Source organism: Eumetopias jubatus, unplaced genomic scaffold (assembly GCF_037043125.1).
Source record: "Eumetopias jubatus isolate StellerSeaLion01/CBP00866 unplaced genomic scaffold, mEumJub1_p1.0 scaffold_8, whole genome shotgun sequence".
NCBI classification, from domain to species: domain Eukaryota; kingdom Metazoa; phylum Chordata; class Mammalia; order Carnivora; family Otariidae; genus Eumetopias; species Eumetopias jubatus.
This window is the reverse complement of record NW_028274814.1, coordinates 6,465,497-6,480,177: the sequence shown is the minus strand read 5'-3', so window position 1 is coordinate 6,480,177 and position 14,681 is coordinate 6,465,497.

Below are 14,681 nucleotides of genomic sequence, written 5' to 3'. Positions count from 1 at the left end.
GTGTTTTCCTTTTTCATTTTCTCCATGTGTTTTTGGATTTCCTCTTTGATTATTGGTTGACTCATTCATTGTTTAGTAGCATGTTATTTAACCTTCATATATTTGTATTCTTTCCAGATTTCTTCTTGTGGTTGATTTCTAGCTTCATAGGGTTGTGGTCAGAAAAGATGCATGGTATAACTAAGATCTTTTTGAATTTGTTAAGACTTGTTTTGTGGCCTATTATGTGATCCATTCTGGAGAATGTTCCATGTGTCCTTGAAAAGAGTTTGTATACTGCTGTTTTAGGATGGAATATTCTGAATATGTCTGTTAAATAATGTGTTATTCAAAGCCACTGTTTCCTTGTTGATTTTCTGTTTGGATGATCTATTTATTGATGTAAGTAGGGTGTTACAGTTCCCTATTATTATTATATTACTATTGATTACTTCCTTTATGTTTGTTATTAGCTGCTTTATGTATTTGGGAGCTCCCATGTTGGGTGAATAAATATTTACAATTGTTATATCTTCTTGTTGGATTGTTCCCTTTATGATATATACTGTCCTTCTTTGTCTCTTGTTACTGTCTTTGTTTAAAATCTGTTTTGTCTGATATAAGTATTGCTACCCTGGCTTTCTTTTCACTTCCACTTGCATGTAAGTGCTTTTCTACCCCTTCACTTTCAATATGCGTGTGTCTTTAGTTTCTGAAATGAGTCTCTTGTAGGCAGCATATAGATGGATCTTGCTTTTGTATCCATTCAGTCACCTTATATCTTGTGATGGGAGAATTTAGTCCATTTACATTCAAAATAATTATTGATAGGTATGTACTTATTGCCATTTTGTTACTTGTTTTATGGTTGTTTTTGTATTTTTTCTCTGTTCCTTCATTCTCTTGCTTTCTTCTCTCACAGTTTGCTGGCTTTCTTTAGTGATATACTTGGATTCCTTTCTCTTTATTTTTTGCATATCTATTGCCAGTTTTTCATTTGTGGTTATCATTAGGTTTATATATAACATCTTATGCATATAACAGTCTATATTAAGTTGATTGTTGCTTTAGTTCAAACCCATTCTTTACTCCTCTCCCCCAACATTTTAGGTATATGGTGTCATATTTTACATCCTTTTATTTTGTGAATCCCTTGACTGATTTTTATAGATATACTTACTTTTTTTTTTTTTTTTTTACTGCCTTTTACTGCTTTTGTGCTTTCTACTTTTCTTACTTCTACTTATGGTCTTTCCTTTTCACTCAAAGCGTTCCCTTCAACATTTCTTATAGGGCTGGTTTAGTGGTGATGAACTCCTTTAACTTTTTTTGTCTAGGAAACTCTTTATCTCTCCTTCTATTCTGAATGCTAGCTTTACTGGTTAGAGTATTCTTGACTTCAGGTTTTTCCCTTTCAGCATTTTGAATGTATCATGGCACTCTCTCTGGCCTGCAAAGTTTTGGCTGAAAAATCAGCTGATAGCTTTATGGGGTTTCCCTTGTATGTAACTGTTTTCTTTTCTCTTGCTGCCTTTAAAATTCTCTATCACTACTTTCTGCCATTTTAATTACTATGTTTCTTGGTATGGATTTTGTTGGGGGCTCTCTGTGCCTCCTGTATCTGGATTTCTGTTTTCTTCCCCAGTTTAGGGAAATTTTCAGTTATTATTTCTTCAAATAAATTGCCCCCTTTTCTGTCTCTTCTCCTTCTGGGACCCCTGTAATGTGAATGTTATTATGCTTGATGGCGTCACAGAGTTCCCTTAGTCTGTTTTCATTTTTTATTATTACTTTTTCTCTCTCTTGCTCAACTTGATTGCTTTCTATTACTCTGTCCTCCAGGTTCACTGATTGGTTCTTCCGCTTTCTCTAGTCTACTATTTATTCCATCTAGTGTGTTTTTAATTTCAGTTATTGAGTTCTTCATCTTTGATTTGTTTAAATGTTTTCTATGTCTTTGTTGAGGGTCTCACTGAGGTCTTCACTCTCTTCTCAAGTCCAGTAAATATCTTTATGACCATTATTTTAAATTTCCTATCAAGCATATTATTATCTCCATTTCATTTAGCTTTCTTGCTGTGATTTTTGTCCTGTTCTTTCATTTGGGACATATTCTTTTGTCTCCTCATTCTGTCTAAATCTCTGTGTCTGTTTTTATGTGTTAGGAAAGTCAGCAATGTCTCCTGCTCTTGAAAGTAGCGGCTCTATGAAGAGTTCCTGTAGTGCCCTACAGTGGAATGTCCCCTTCACCAGAACTTGGTGCTTCAAGGGTGTCTCCTATGTGTGTAGTGTGTGCCCAGTGTGTGGCTGAGCTGCATTTGCCTTCAGTTCAGTCATCTGCAATGGCTCTCTTTGCCTGTTGTGGGCAGTGTTTGGTCCCTATGTCATCAGTGGGTCAGTCTGGTCCACCTTGGGCTTGAGCTGTGTCAGACTAGGCGTTTGCCAATGTTGCAGTAGCACTGAACTGCAAGGCGCTTTCCCTGTATTGTACCTTGAGAAGCATTTGTTTTTGGGCAGGTCCTGTAGTCAGACCAGATGTCTGCCCCCAACCCACTGCTGGGGCCAAAGTTGGATTGCCGTGTGATTATCTTTCCCTCTCCCCAGGGCAGGAGTCACTTTGGAGCTGGCCCCTGTCAGGGCTATTTGCACACTGCCAGGCTTATGGCACTGCTTCGGATGGGCTCTAGCCAAAGGCATATTGAAGGGGGGGCAGGTCTGCTGCATCTTAGTGGGGCTGTTTGTCGTGCTCTCTCTTCAAGGGCAGGGACTCTGACTTCCCAGCTCTCTCAGAGCTGAACTCACTGATTTTTTAAAGTTCCAGGTGTTAAGCCCCACTGATTATTAGGCCCCTTTGGTTTTCAAAGGCAAATGTTATGGGGATTCATCTTCCCCGTGTGGGCCCCCTGTGGGGTTACTCTTCTCCCCTCTCTGAGCCTACAGCATCCCTCCCTCCTGCAGACAGTCCTATGGGACTGTTTAGCTCCCCACCACATCTCCACCTTTCCTACCCTCTGAGATGTGGCCTATTCTCTACATTTAGCTGTGGAGAATCTGTTCTGCCAGTCTTTAGGTTGTTTTCTGGGTTATTTACACTGATGCGGGTGTTATCTAGTTGTATTTGTGGGAGGAGGTGAGCTTAGAATCCTCCTACTCTGCCATCTTTCCCGGAAGTCCCCTCAGCTGTTATTTCTTTAAATAGACTCTCTGCCCACTTCCCCGCTCTTCTCCTTCTGGAACCCAAATTATTATTATTTTGTCTTTCTGATGGAATTCCATAGCTCTTGTAGGCTTTCTTTACTCTTTTAAAATCTTAGTTCCCTTTTTTCTTCTATTTGTGTTATTTCAAAATTCCTATTCTCCAAGTCATTTAATTTTTTCTTCCTCCTGGTCTGCCCTGCTACAGGCACTTTGTATTATATTTGTCTTCTCATTCATTGAATTCTTCAGCTCCAGAATTGCTGTGTGATTCTTTCAAATAATTTCAATATCTTTGTTTAAGAACTCATTTTGTTAATATACTTTATTCCTGATTTCATTGAATTGTTTTTTGGAGTTTTCTTGTAGCTTGTTGAGTTTCTTCATAACAACCTTTAAAAATAATTAAGGTTATTTAATTTTCTTTTTTAAATTTATTTTTATTTTTTTAATCTTAATTCCAGTATAGCTAACATACAGTATTATATTAGTTTCAGGTGTACAATATAATGATTCAACACTTCCATACATCACTCAGTGCTCATCACCTATTTCACCCATCTCCCCTACCTAACTCCCCTTAATATTTTCTAATAGCCACATTAAAAAGATAAGAGGGAAAAAGTGAAATTAATTTTAATAATATATTCATATACATATTTTAAAGATAATTGAATTTTTATTTCATTTTTAGATAGTTATGCATCACATACCTTGTAGGTGCTGGGTGATATAAGGGTGACAAAAGCAACATGGCTTCTGCTGTCATAGAACTTACAATTTTTGGGGAGAAGATAGACATTAATTGAAGGTTTACAACAGAAAAAAGTCCAAATATCTAAGTGGGAGTGTTTCATTCAAGACCATAACAACTATTTTGAATTTTTAATCAGTTAGATCACAATATTTTGTGTCATTGAATTTGTTTGCTTAAGAATTATCATTTTCTTTTTGTGATGCCATATTACCTTGATTTTTCATATTCTTTGTAGTTATGTGCTTATGCTTTTGCATTGGAAGTAGCAGACACCTTTAACTCTTTGCCCTTTTCCTTTGGCAGATGGAGTGTTATGTTCTATGGTGTTGTTATTATCTGAGTTTTTTTTTTTTTTTTCTTTCTTCTCTATCTCTGTGAAAGGGTATCTGCCTCACTTTTCTTGTCCCCTCTTGTGGACGAATTTTTAAGCTTTTATGTCTACTCTGGTTCTTATAATTCACCCTGCTGGATATTGGAAACCTCTCGTCTTTTCCATCAGGTGGCACTATAGTTCCAGTTTGTGGTCTGCCCCTTGCCCACCAACCTTGGCCTGTTTTCTTAGCCATCGCCCTTGTTCTCCCAGGTGGACTCCTGATCATGCACAAAGAGCTGGTAGCAGAGCAGGGGGAGGTGTGAGTTTAGCACTTCAGCACTTCATGCATTGGGGTACCCCTGGACCTAATAGAGAGATCTCCAGAGGTGGTACTCCCAGAGGCTTGTGGGTGGACTTTCTGCTGAGCACAATTCTAACACTGTTTGAAATTCATATCTGCCTCTTTCTCAATATGCTCTCTCCCCCCCACCCCTCTTCCCCTTCCACCTCCCCTCCCCCCCGCCGCCGTTTTAGAGCTTCCACCTTAGTACTGTGGGTATTGATGGGGGAGAAATGGGTTTCTTCAGCTGAGTTCCACCCAACTGGTATAGTTAAGCTGTCACTCAGCACTTTCCTATTTCCCTGTGGGAGAGGTTACTTCCTGATTAATCAGTCCGTGTCAGAGTTTCCTTGAGAGAGGGGTGGCACTGGGAAAGTTTCTCTTACTGTCTCCACTGCAACCAAATTTGTATTTTTCTTTCTCCCCACAACCACCCTCTGCCCAGTGGTGTCCTACAGTCTCCCTTTGGGAAGCCTGGACTTCTGTAGATTCTCTCTCATGCATCAGTGCCTGTCCAGGATGGCACTAACCTGGTTTTTGTCCTGACAGCAATGAGAGGGGTCTATGCCATCTCACTGGCTCCATGGTTCTGCAGCCCTTACAGAGGTTTGTCTGTATCTTACAGGCTGGGCTGTACTCAGGGGCAAGATTCCTAAAGAGTCTCTTGGGGTAAAGTACTGGGTCCAAAAATACCCACAAAAGTACTTTTGTTGGTGTATGGATGTTTAAGTCTTTAATTTAAAAGGGTGATAAAAAGCAGGAATATCTTATCCCACCATGTTGCTGACATCACTCCCTATACTATGTAACACTATCTTTTGAAGAGCCAAAGTTTTACATTTTGATGAAGTCCAGTTTACAAATATTTCCTTTATGGATCATGCTTTTGGAGTCATAGGTAAGTAATCTTTGCCTAATCCAAGGAAACAGATTTTCTCATTTGTTTTCTTTTAGATATTTTATTATTTTACATTTTAAACTTGGTTTATCTTTCATTTTGACTTAATTTTTATTTATGGTATAGAGTATGGATTGAAATTCACTGTTTTGCATTACGATATCCATCAAATTGACTTTGTGCCTTTGTCAAAAATCAGTTGTCCATGAGTGACATTACTCCTGGTCAACCATCATTAAAATGGTTTAGTAAAGAAATCCAAAACTCCATCCCTTTCCTGAAACAGTGATTAAGCTAGAGAAAACTTTCAGAATCAACTTTTCTGGAAGTTTGCAATCTAACAAAAATTTTATACAATGTACTGAAGGATGCATAATAAAGAAGGAAGCTGATCAATTTCAGTAAGAGAGCTCTGTGACATTTTAATTCACCTGCTTGCCATTCTGTAGTCTTCAGCTTGGCAGTGGCTATGAAAACAGCAGCCTGCATTCTTAGTGTAGCTTCCTGGTTCAGGGGGAGTGTTATGGACCCTACTCTCAAAGAGTGGTGTTATGTGTTTAGCCTTGTTTGGTGACTACCTGAAGAATCATCTCAAGGGCTTGGCTTTCATTCATTCTCCTGAGAGCTTTATCTGGGAAGCATTTGTCAAAACACTTAATAGCAAATATACTAGCTACAATTGCCTGGCGCAGGAGATAACAGTCAGGGCAAACAGTAGATATACTGAAAAATCCTGGGGGAAAGACTGGGAAAGGGGATATGTAGGTATATAAGAGCTATGGAAAGCTCTCAGGTATACAGAAAGTCACACACATGCACAGGACTGGAGGCTTGCTCATAAAAGACCTGAGCAGATCCTGAACTTTCATCTCTGGCTGACCTTTAGGCTCCATAGAAGCAGAAAATGAAGAGTTATATACAGCTTGGCTAAGAATTGAAGGAGTGCCCAAGTGGAGCCAATCTGCAAAGACTGGGAAATGAGGAGGATGGGGATGATGATTACTGGCTAAAGTCACTTACAGAAATCTCTGACAAGTCACTAGCTGGCCAATAAGCTTATATAACAGAGACTAAAGTGGCCATTAATGACAAAGAATATAGGTCTTTACAAAATTAGTTTAGAAAAGTCACTAAACAAGCCAATAAAATCATGGGGAGGGAGAAGGACCTGATTTCCAGTTACCTCATTATAATGTTCAAAGTGTCCATGTTCAAAAAATTATGAGGCATGTAAAGAAACAAAGTAGCACCCATTATTAGAAAGAAAAGAAATTAACAGCAAGTGTCCCCAGGGAAGTAGAAATTGTACTTACCAAATACTTTAAATCACCTTATACTGCTGAAAGAGATAAAGGAAATCATAAACAAAGAAGTAAAGGGAATCAGAAGAAGTGTCTTACCAAGTAGAGAATATCAAAGAGATAAAAACCATAAATAGGAATCAAATAAATGGAGCTTAAAAATTATAACAATTAAAATAAAAATTATCCAGAGGGGCATAACGATAGATTTGATCAGGTAGAAGAAAGAATCAGTGAACTTGAAGATGGTTCAGTTGCGATTATCCAGTCTGGAGAGCAGAAAAAAAAAAAAAAGAAGAAGAAAAGGAGACAGAATCTGACTGACTTGTGGAAACTTACCATGATTGCCAACCTACACATAATAGAAATCCAAAAAGGGGGGGGGGGGCACAAAGATTATGTGAAGAAATAATGACTGAAGATTTCCTCAAATTGGTAAAAGATATGAATCTATACATCCAAGAAGGTCAACAAACTTTGGGTAGGATAAACTCAAAAGAGATTCACACCAAGACATATTACAATTAAACAGCCAAAGCCCAAGACAGTCTTGAAAGCACCAAGAAAAATGTGACCTATTGTGTAGATGGAACCCTCAATCAGGTTAACAGCTAATTTCTTATCAGAAACCATGGAGACCCAGAGGTAGTGGATAATTAATTTAAAGTGTTGAAAGAAAAAAACCTGTTAAACAAGAATACTAAATCTGGCAAAACTATCCTTCAAGAAGAAGGAGAAATATCACTTGCCTAGATAAATAAAAGCTCAGGTAGTCACCTGTAGACCTGCCCTACAAGAAATGCTAAGGGGAAACTTAAGGCTTAAATGAAAGGATACCAGACATAATTCAGAGCCATATGAAGAAATAAAGAACACCAATATAGATTAACTAGATGGGCAATAGAAAAGCCAGAGTTATTATATTTTTTGTTTGTAATTTTGATTTTATTTTATGTATGATTTGAGACAAATGCATAAAATAATAATTATAAATCTATGTCATGGGCACACAGTATTTAAAGATATAATTTGTGACAATTACAATATGTAAGGGACAAAGCTATATAAGAGCAGAGATTGAAGCTACTCTTCTACTATTGAAGCTAAACTGGTATTAATTCAAACTAGTTATATTTTTAAGATGCTAATTTTAAACTTCAGGATAACCACTAAGAAAACAACTAAAAGGTATACAGAAAAGTCAGTAAGACTACAATAAAAATTGTATCCTAGAACAAATAAACACAAAAGAAGGCAGTAATGGAGGAATTGAAAAAAAGATATGACATATAAAACAAATACCAAAATGGCAGAAGTAAGTACTTTATCAGTAATGCTTTAAATGAAAATTAAAAGGCAGGGATGGCAGAATGAGTTAAGAAACAAGATCCAACTATATGCTGTCTGTGCACCAACAACCTAAGTATTCTGCCCTGTAAACTGTAGTGCCTTGATTCAAGAGGTCCTCATGTTTCTGCCTGACTTCCCTTTCCTAGAACTTCGGCTGGAAACTCTCAAGGCAGTAAGCTGGGAAAAACTTAGGGCTCACTTCATATCCTTCCCATCTCTCAGAGCTCACTTCTTTTTTCCTTTAGGTCTGAAGTCATAAAAACTATTTTTTTCATTGTTGTTTTTGTTTTTCCCCATATAGTTTGTCTGGTATTTTAGTTATTCTAAGTGGGAGGAAAAAGTCCTATCCTTGTTACTCTGCCTTGGCTGGAAGCAGAGGCCATTATTAATTAAAATTTATTCATTTATAAAAGTCACATAATGGGTTAGGGTTATAATTTTTTTACCTATTAAATTTGGATTTTATTAGTAAACTTGGGTTTTTAACAATTACTCTACAAACTAGACTAATATTGATAACCATATAATTGTTCAAGACAAAAGTATTTCTTTGGCCTTTAAAAATCATTCTAATGATGAGAAATATGTTAATTGAAAAGACATCGCAGTCTTTTTTTTGGTATAATATAAAATAACAGTGCTTTAACTGATCTTAATAAATAAAGTCATTTTTTATCATTTTCTCTCTCTCATTTTTTAAGTAGGCTCCATGCCTAGCATGAAGCTCATGCAGGGCTTGAACTCACAGTCCTGAGGTCAAGACCTGAACTGAGATCAAGAGTTGAATGCTTAACTGACTGAGCCACCCAGGTGCCCCTGTCTTTTTTCTCTTTAAGAATAAGAGGAAAAAAATTAATTTGGATGTCTTGATAAGTATTCATTGCCAATAAGCTGTTTCTCATGTCTCAAGAAAATACCTATTGTGTGTGCTTGTCTATTATGGACTTCTAACTTATATTAACTACAGCAGTTACAGTGGGAAGGAAAGAAAGCTTCATCAGGCATTCTAATTACTGACCTGGAAACAGTACAGCTGGAAATGTGGTTCTAAGTTCACTTTAAAAAATAAAATGCTTTGATCTAAAAGCATTAATTTAGGTAACAGGAAACTCCCAAATTTGGAAATTTTATATATATTTTTAGGTTTAATCAAAGTAATTTTGTGCATCTATGTCTATGCTTGACCTCTCCCTCTGAAAGTTGCTTTAGATTAGAATACTCTGTTCATTTAAATGAAATCTTTAGCCTTCAGTGATGGCAAAGTAGAAATTTGATGGCTAACTAATGTTGATATGGAAAAAGAATACAAGAACAACGGTGGATATTGTTTTCATTTTGCCAGTAGAAGTTACAGTTAGGATGAATAACAAGATTATATATACTCTAGATGTGATACCAGAAAAAAATAATGCTTCGTACATTATAAAGTAATAGTACTTGGTCCTGTATCAATCAGCCATAATACATTTTTGACATAATATTTATTGTGATGTATATTTCCTGACATAAATATTAAACTATGAAGAATTTTTGGTGTGATTAAGAAAATGACTTACATAATTAGTCTTTGATAGGAAAATTTTAGAAATGAATTTAATAGAGTATTTGCAAATAAGAGTTATAATGTAGTAAATCCCTGCAGAATGGTATTTTATGCTTTTTGACAGCTTACTTTTGGGGCAGACAGTAAGGTTGGATATTGGTCAATAGATCAGAATCCATAATGTCAGTTTATGGACAAATTGAAGCTATTATTCCAGTTTTGATTAGGTAGTTTTAGAATGGTGCGTGGATGGATGAGTGAATGAATTTTGAGCCAAATCAGACATATAACAGGAGAATAGCAGATTGCTTCATTTAAGAGTGTCTTAGTACATCTCTTCCCCCAACCTTGATACTCTTCTGTCTTGGCTTTCTACCTCCTAGCCAGGAGGAAAGAGAATTAGACTTAAAAGGACACATCTTTTTCTGGGCAGAGAAGGCAAGTCAGAATGCATCTGGAAGGTTAATTGTGTTGTGTTACATTACAAAAGTTATTCAACATGACCAAAACAAAAGCAAACTTCTGATAATAGAAAAATTCTGTATAAAAAAATTACTTCTGTTTTTCTCTGCTGTTAAAGCTGGTGGTACTTCTGTGGACTGGAAATCTTATCGTGTGTGTGTGTTTTTTTTTAAGATTTGATTTATTTATTTATTTATTTATTTATTTATTTATTTATTTATTTATTTTAGAGAGTGAGAGAGAGTGCGCATGAGGAGGGGAGAAGCAGAAGTGGAGGGAGAGAGAATCTGAAGCAGACTCTGCACTGAGTACAGAGCCCAGTGCAAGGCTCCATCTCATGACTGAGAGATCATGACCTGAGCTGAAACCAGGAGTTGGACACTTAACTGACTGGGCCACCCAGGCACCCCAAGAAATCTTATTCTTAAAAGGGCTGGTATTCCCTGAAAATACAATGGCAAAATTAGGGGTGTCATTAGGCTCCCAAGTAATAGCTTCACAGAGATTTCTGGGAGTTCATTAAAATGATAATTATTCTCATATGTGCCCAAGTGAGTTAAGAGCAATATAGACCTATGTCAGAATGTAACTTCTGAGGTAATAAAACACTTGTTACTGTGTGGAGGAAACGTAGGTGAGACCTTATTTTGGGAGTTAGGGGGAGATGGCTTATATATCTTTTAGGTGTTGTTACCCTAATGTACTTTGAGATTGTAGGATCCTGTTATATTATAAAAAAATATATCACATAATACTATAAAATGATAATTTAGTACCTATATAACCTCAATTTTGTTTCTATCTGAAAATATCTTCTAATGCCTCTTCAAGCTTATTTCTATTTTCTAGCCAAGTGATTTTTTTCTTAAAGTCCAAACTAAAAATGGAAAGTTGGCCCGATTTATTTGATTGTATATATATCTAGAATTTGATTTCCTTTAGTTTTCTCATCCTCTTGCTCCAATCCATTGGCATGTCCTGTGGGCTACTCTGCAGAGGCTAGCCCAGATGTGTGTGCTTCCCATGATCCCTACTGTTATGCCCTAGCTCAAGCTGCCATCATCTTACTCTTCTCCTTACTTCCAGTATTGATTTCCCCTTTCCACTTACCACAACAGTCTACTAGGACTGCCATAACATAATACCACAGACCAGGCAGCTTAGGCAACAGAAATTTTTTTTCTCATAGTTCTGAAGTCCAAGATCAAGATGCCATCAGGATTGGTTTCCAATGAGAGCTCTCTTCCTGGCTTGTAGGTGGCTGCCTTCTCACTCCATCCTCACATTTTGGGGGGAGAGAGAGAGAGAGAGAGAGAGAAAGAGATCTGGTGTTTTTCCCTCTTTTTATAAGGACAACAGTCCTATCAGTTTAGGGCCCCACCCTCATGACCTCATTTAATTTAATCCTAATTAGAGGGCCCTATCTCCAACTATAGTCACCTTGAGGGTCAGGGCTTCAATATATGAATTTGAGGGGGAACACAATTCAGTCCATAACAGATGAATCTTTAAAAAGTTAAAAGCAGATCATGTTTCTCCCTATTTAAAACTTCCCAATGGCTTCTCATCACTTTGAAAATAAAATTGAAACTCCTTACTTTGACTTTCAAAACTCTATATAATCATGTCCCCTTGTCTACCCCTCTCACCCAGGGCCACATTGCACCACTCCAGGAGTCATGGTTCCTGCATGAGAGAATCAATAATGCAGAGACCCTCATCTGTACTCCTTTCAGTACATCTTGATGTATCATCAGGCATCCTCCCTGTTTGGTCACCTGCAGAGGCCGCTAGACCTTCCTCACCCTAAATTCAGTTCACATGTCCAAATAGATGATGCCACACACACACACACACACACACACACACACACACACACACACACACATCCTAAGAAGGTATAACAGGGTTTATCACTTACCTATCTGAGATTTTGAGGGGAGCAGGGCAAGCCTCTCAGGCAGATCTGAAGTGGCTTTCAAGAGCAAGGAAAGGAGATTGGCCTGGATTTTTTTTATTATGGAAAGGGGTAAGGCTGCAGTAGCTAGGAAAGGGGCATGCCGTGTTTGAATCTCCTGCCAGCAACAAAGGAGGGAGTGCCCAGCTCTTTTGTTATCAGCTTGTCCAGATATCGAACACAAGGGAAGAAGGTGGAGTGAGGCTCTCAGCAATCAAATACCAAAAATCAGTAAGAATTATACTTTCCTAGCTTCTTGTTCTTCAAGAGGTTTTGACTCTTTTTGGCCCTTTGCTCTTGCATATGATTTTAAGAATCATGTCAAATCCCATAAAAAGCCCTGTGAGGATTTTTTATTAGAATTGCAATGAATCTATGTATGAGTTTGGAGAATCATTGACATCTTTAGGATATTGAGCCTTTCCATCCAAGAACAGTGTGTATCTATTTAAGTTTTCTTTAATATTTCAATAAAAATAAATAATTTTCTCCATTCAGGGTTTTTGTAATATTTACTCATGTGTGTGTTACATTTTTTGTTGCTTTTATAAAATTGTTTTATATGAAATTACATTCCTAACTAAATTATACCTTATCAGGTAAGATAATGCTCCTTATCAGGTTAAGGAAGTTGCCTTGTATTCCTAGTTTGCTAAGAATTTTTATCAAGGATAGGTGTGAACTTATCAAAACTGTTTTTTTGCATATTACTATACTTAGTACTTTTTTTGCTGAAAGCCAGACATGATGTACTGAGTAAAAAGAACTCTGGCAAATAGTCTTTTAGCAATATAGTGATAAAGTATAGGAGGAAAGGTGTTCTAGAGTCCTGTGATTAGATCTCAGCTTGTGACCCTGGGCTGTGAAATTTACAAGTAGTTCTCAGATTTCCCTTCCCATCTTAGAAGGGACAGGCTGGTTTGAGACGTCTGAAGGTGTGTATTTTGCATCCCCTACTTGGAATAGTATAGGGGGGCTCAATTTGGATTTTTCTCTTGTCTCACATAGGAAGGCTAGAGCCAGGTGAAGTTGAATATTTCCCTTCCCCAGGTTAGTTAGGCTGAGATGAAATCCCCAAAAGGTTGGCCTTTGGTAAAATAGTTTCTTTTGAGGGCAGGCCTTATTATGAAAAATAAAATGCTCTGGTGTATTTCAAAATGATTATTTTTCCTTTCTCCCTGTCAGAAACAGGGAGTTTTTTTTTTTTTTCTTTCTCTTATATTCAGTATGGGAACTTGGTAGGGCTTCTGGAGGTAAAAAATCACCAAGGTGTGGGGGCCCCTTTGCTGACTGGGTCCCGATGGAGTTTTAAATTCTCAGACTTGTCCACACTGAGCCTCCAGCAATTCATCAATTATAGTTTAGATTTTTTTTGTACCCTAGTACTGGTTCTTGTGGATGTTTCTGCTCCAGTAAGTTGTAATTTTCTATATTCACCTATCTTCCTCTTCAGTTTTTGGGAGCAACAGTTTGGTGTGACCTCACTTTTCAGACAGATCTAAGAAGTGTTGTTGATTTTTTAGTTTGTCTATCTTTTACTTGTCATTAGATTGAGGCACTGACTTCCAAGTTCCTTATATGACAGACTGGAAAACAGAAGCTGTTTATGTATTTTGATTCCACTTTTTAGTTTGCTTAAACTTTAGAATTATTATACAAAATTTACCTTTATGTAGTGACTCGCTTTTGTCCCTAATGATACTTCCTGTTCTAGTGTATTTTGTCTAATGTTAGTATAGCCACCTCGGGTTTCTTTCTTTTTTAAAAAATTAATTAATTTTTAATTTTTTTTGAACAGTGTTATACTGGGATATAATTTTCCATTCTTTTATTTTCCATATTCCTGTGTCCCTGTATTTTAAGTACATTACCCGTAGACAGCTGTATTTTTTTCGAACCTTGTTGTCTGTTTATTGACTGATGAGTTTAGTTAGTCCATAGGCATTTATTGTGATTAGTTATATATTTAAACTTGTTTCTATTATTTTGTTTTTGTATTTCTTCTGCTCTTTTTACTTTTCCCCTTAAAAAATTGAGTATTTGTTCTTTGTTTTTAAATATAATTTGCTTTTATCTACTCTGGCATTTATATCCTATTTCTATTTTTTTAAGTTTACCCTTTCAGTTTTGCCACATATATTTAATTTGCCAAAATCTAAACTTGCCCAAAGTTTAGCTTTGGCTAAAATAAAATTTTATTTTATTTTATAATAAAATAAAAATAAATTAATATATATATTAATTTATAATTAATATATATTATATATATAAATATATTTTTATATAAATATATTATATATATATTATATATATTAATATTTATATATATTCTTAGCAAACTAGGAATACAAGGCAACTTCCTTAACCTGATAAGGAGCATTATCTTACCTGATAAGGTATAATTTAGTTAGGAATGTAATTTCATATTATATATTTATATATATAATATATTTATTATATATATTTATATATATAATATTAAACATATTATATATATAAATATATAAAAGGGTAAACTTAAAAAAATAGAAATAGGATATAAATACACAAACTCTTTAACTTAGTTTATTCTTCTCCAACTTATAC